The following is a 5,341-nucleotide window of genomic DNA, read 5'->3' on the forward strand; positions in this document are numbered from 1 at the left end:
AAAAAAGAGAAACTTTTAGAAATCTCTAAAAAATATCAATATTTGTCTTTAAAAAAACCCCTTGAAAAGATAAAGCCAAATATATATATATATTCAAAAACCAAATTTTTATTAAATAATAAAATATTATCCTTTTTGGCCTGCTAAAGAAAGGCCCTAGTGTTGGGTCAACTTAGGTGTCCTTTAACTGATGGCGCCCACGTGGATGACCATTATTGCAGGTGAACTCTCGAGCCTCGAGTCCTGACTCCTCAGTGGACTTTGTTCGTGCAGCACCGCGTTCAGCAGACAGACTTTGTGTCTGTGTCATTGAGAGAGAGAGAGAGAGAGAGAGAGAGAGAGAGAGAGAGAGAACAATTTTCATGTATGTGGCAGTGTCCTCTGGTGACTAATCAGTGGTCCCTGCCCCTCGTCATCAGAGCTAAAGGAGCCTTATCATTGTCAGCACAGAAATAAAGCACTAAATGCATGCAACTGCATACTCGTTCTTGTTCCGTGCACTCACACATACATAGGGAGTCATCTGTGTGTACACTGTACAGTGTGTGTGTGTGTGTGTGTGTGTGTATGTTGAGAGAGAGAGAGAGAGAGAGAGAGAGAGAGAGAGAGAGAGAGAGAGAGAGAGAGAGAAACTGTCTTCGTGACTCGTGAGAAACTGTCTTTGGATCAAGCAAGACCTAGCTTTGCCTCTTATCATGGAGCTAGACCGTGTTATCCGCATAGAGCAAGAAGTAGAATTAATTTGTACCCTTTGGAGAGGGAGGTGGATCAAAGAAAACCCAAGCCTAAAAGGCAGTGGGATTCACAAGAAGATGCCGCCCTCTCTGCAATGCCTATGTCAGATGCTCCGTCGTTTACTATCTTGCAACGTCCAAATGGTAATGAAGCAGCCAATGAGTCGGCTACCTGGTTTCTCACCGTATGTGATGTAACCGAATCGCCCACTCTGGTGTCTGAGTCAAGGTTGAGTACCAAGGCCAATGGAACCAAACCTTGCAAAATAGTCCAAAATGCTCCCCTAGACTGGAAGAATAAGAATGGGATCAATGGGAAGAAGGGGTTTTTTGATTCACAGATGGACAAGTCCAACTTTCAGGGCTGCCACATGGGAGTTCCCAGACTCCATGACCTGTCTCAAGCATGTCGGTAGATCAAGCGGTTGTGAAAGACCCAAAAGGTGAACAAAGCAAACTTCACAACGCTATGATCGTGAGTATGGTCAGGCCTAGGAGGAGCTATGATGACGACATTTTGATGCTATCAAAAGGGCTGAATCAAGTGCCAGTGCTTGGAATCCATGCTGAGAAGAGCCTCCGAACTACGCATGCAGCTGAGAGTGTCAGCCCCAAGGCGATGCTCCTTAATCAAGCCTCTAGAATACATGCAGTGGAGGGTGGCTTGTCAAGACTAAGGCGGGCATCAACCGACCCTCAAATTGTCGAGCATCTGGGGAAGTACAGGAGCCAGGTGTTACAGATTCCAAGCAATAAAGGGAATGTGATCACCAGAACTGCTTCTCTGTCGCTCCCTGAAAGGTGGGCTGGGCCTGCATATTGTGCTTCAACAACACCTAGCTCCCTGCCTCTTCCAAAGTTCTCACTCCTCGGCCAGAAGATGGGTTGGAGAGGGACAAAAGAGTAACATAACAAAGCCCGTAGGGTCAGGATCCACATTTTCTGCCTCTGAATCTCACCATGCGGAAGGGGAGTTGGATGTGGCATTTGCAACAATGAAACCTGCGAAGGATGTTGAAATTGGACCTGACCCTGTAGTAAGTTGATATGTTGACTAAGTTTTACATATTCCCCCTGACTATACTGCAACTTCTTCTATTGCTCCACATGAGGGCATTAACTCTATCCGTAACTCAAGATGAGTATTTGCAAACATGTAAATATACACGCAGGTATCTGGCAGGTGACCTCACTGCTTACTGCATGAAGCAGATAAGTCTATGTAGAGTGTTTAGGCTTGCCTTCGGCTTGGAGTGGCAGAGGGGTGCAAATCATCATCGACTTGTATGATGGCAGGAGCTCTGCTTTCGCATGGATTTTTTGACATGCATGACAGCAACGAGATGCTTCTGGGGAGGGTGGTTTTTCCACATGCATGAGGTGGAATCAGGTGAATGATTCTAGAAGGATGGAGGGGATGGATGGTTGATGCCAATGGTGAAGGAAAAATTGTGCCAGGTATGTGTGTCATGGAGGGAGCGGAAGGGACAGTTGCGGAATAAGAGCTGCTCTTTGGGTGAAGAGCAGATAATATCAACGCAGCAATAAAGGTGTCTCTCTTCATTATCATTCTGTGTAGGTGTACAAAATGTAGTATCACCCCCAAGATTTTGATAGTGGGTGGCTGTGAACTTCTATCTCATCAAGTAGATATACTTGTGTCCGTTTTAATATGGCAAATTGCACTTATCTTCTAGTAAAGATCTAGATATTGGCATGCCCTTGGTCTTGTATTACTAGCTGTACCAAGACTGCTAGCAATGGCATGGTGTGGATTTGAATATATATAGAGGGTTCTGATGCACTACATATTATGGTCATGTGTGTGCTGGCTTGTGGCAAGTTTTGTTGGCTCCATGATTACTGATATAGATGTCTTCTTTCCCCCCTGTTTCTCGAGTGTCCTTTTGGCCTACATAAGGCCTTAGCCATGTATGGAACTTTTAGGATCATTTGCGGACTGCTGGATAATTGTTGTTGATTAGTGTGCAACTGCACGATGAAGGATCATATACAGGTCATCCTAGTGGCTCCTTTTCATTATTTTCTTTGTTCCGACTCTCCTCTCGAGTTTTCCTTAAAACCCGTAACTTACAAGAATCTGCCAAACAAACTAATTTTTTCAGCAGTAGAGCTAGTATCACATCTTTTGCCCCCAATTCATTGTAATTAGGTGATGGAGGTGTATAGATATGTACAGAATTAAGGAAAGTCCCTGCTATTATGTTAGTTAAGCAAAGTGAGAAATGTTGGAGGTCTAGTTTGTGGAGGGAGCTTAAGAAAATGAGGAAAAGATTCTTCGGGACAATCAACACATTATCTAGCTCTGCGTGCATCAAAACTTGAATTGCACATAGATGGAGTTAAATAGGTAGTGTGCTTATGATTGGTTTTCTGAAGGTTGATTAGTTCTTAAGCAATACAAACCATCTAGTTCTTGGACCTTAACGCAGAAGAAAGTTAGTACGAGTAGTAGAGCGAGTAGTGTCCATGTCTATGCTTACCACTCGTTTGTGCTCTCGAGAGATGCTTCGCTTGTGCATTTCAAACTTTGTTTCCTAATCAATGACCTACTCTACTTGAAACACAGTGAATAGAAAGAGGATCTGTGAGTACATTTACATTCTACAATTAGCACCACTAGAAGAACAAACTTTGAGCTTAAACAAACACTTAACAAAATCATATGATCTTGTATTAGGTCGTCCTCGTGTCATTGGGATAGCCTTGGGTTGGACAATTTCTTCTAGTTCCATAAAATGCAAGTGGTTCTTTTCTACTTGGCTTCATAAGATGAGAAACCTTGAAATTGTTTAGTAAGTCTAGATGAATACAATATGAATTTTTTTGAGAAGGAATTCAAAGCTCTCAAAACATATGATTGACCTTTACGATTTTGCTCGAACGATTAAGCATGATGATGGTTTGCTACAATGAGTTTATGGTTGTGTTGTGAGTAGCAAATGACTTGTTCTGAAAGCCATTTGTAAATCTTAAAAATCTTATCAAGTGTTCGCAAGGGACCTTGATTTTTCTTCATTTAAATGGATATTTTTGAGTAGAAGCACCATGTCTTTGTATGCGTGCTTTACCCAGAGTAGATATGTATCCCCCTAATATCTTTGTTCGACCTACTCAACATAACCTTTAAGGAGACCTAAAAGACAAAAATTCACAATTCCAATTTGCCCATCCATTCGTCGGCAACAAGTAATGAGAATTTCAGCTTAGACCTCTTCGAAGTCCACTTCTCTCAAGTGGGCCGCTATCACTATCAAAGACATTATACTTGGGCAAGCCATGATATGTGAGACAAAGAAAAGCTATAAATGAGGTTCAATACTTATCTTTTTTTTTTCTGGGCAAAACTCACAATTGTGAGTGATTGTATTATGTTGTCATCCATAAAAATACAAATCAGTGTCGAGATACTTTCGAGCCTTGAGGGACAGACCTAGTAACGAACTATTACCAAAAGCCCAAATTTTCTTTACACAGCAAGGCTCGATCGGATGGCGAGGTCCAATACTCATCTTAACAAGTTTAATTGTCTAATTACAAATCATCTTTTTGTGCCAAATACCATTGCTTTTAAGCAAAGACTTGAAAAACGAAAGATAAAGTCCATGGATATACTCTCCCATGATCCTAGAGGTATTTGATGGGGTAGCAACAAGCATGGTTGTTTACCTCTTATCATATTTGACCTTTTTGGCGTGTCATACATTGAAAGACATATTCTTGAAGGTCCTTTTTTATTGTCGATCAATAAAATGGCTACATAGATCTCTCAATGCCCTGCATCAGGAGGGACTTGTGGCTCTTGCATAACCTTCTTATAACTTTGCAATCATAGCACCACAAAATTTGGATCCATAGTATATGCATCAACTATACTAGAAGCAATCTTTGTGATATGCTATTGACACATAATTTATTTCAGGTCTACAAGTGAGCTCTACCATATGACAAGCAAGTTTTGTTCGAGCAAGTCCCATAGGATATATTTTTACATACTGATAGTTATTGTTAATCTTTGCACCTTCTCCAAAAGGTTAGATGTAATTATACTCCGTGTGAACCATTTCCTTTCATCTTGAAACCCCCTCCTTCAAGCTTGGAGAGAGAGAGAGGGAGAGAGGGGAACATTGTGGTGTTAGTAGGCTCTTGTTGTTTCGATGGTGAATGTTGAATGTTAATTTTAATTGAAGCTAAATGGAATATCTAAATAAAAAGTGTGACTTTTTTTGGGGGAGGAAGAGAAGGGGGAGGGAAAAATTGGAGAACATCCGAAAAAATTTATGTGATTGTATAAGAGCTCTTAGTTCTTCGTTGGTACCATGAGAATAGTGGGTATTAAACTGTAATTTTGGAAAGAAAGTCTCTCCTCATATATGGAGAGGTTTTTTGCCAATCAACAAGGGAAGCCTTTGACAAAAGGTTATTTCTTTATTGATCTTCTCGATAAATACACAAGTAGTGCAACTTCCCTTGCTCTTTTCCAGCATTGGGGTGTGACCAAGCTCTAAGAGGTTGTGTGAAATCTAGTTTGAGTTTTTTTTTTCTTTGAGAGAAAGTGATGGTTATGCCATATGTTTCATGAGCTG

The 5,341-nt window shown here is 41.1% G+C and overlaps 1 pseudogene; it reads left to right on the forward strand.

The window, feature by feature from the left end:
• Positions 1-820: 820 nt before the first annotated feature.
• On the forward strand, positions 821-1,961 carry LOC147452434 (uncharacterized; annotated as a pseudogene).
• Positions 1,962-5,341: the final 3,380 nt, after the last annotated feature.

The sequence above is a fragment of the Adiantum capillus-veneris genome, chromosome 8 (assembly GCF_014529385.1).
Source record: "Adiantum capillus-veneris isolate H3 chromosome 8, ASM1452938v2, whole genome shotgun sequence".
Classification (NCBI taxonomy): domain Eukaryota; kingdom Viridiplantae; phylum Streptophyta; class Polypodiopsida; order Polypodiales; family Pteridaceae; genus Adiantum; species Adiantum capillus-veneris.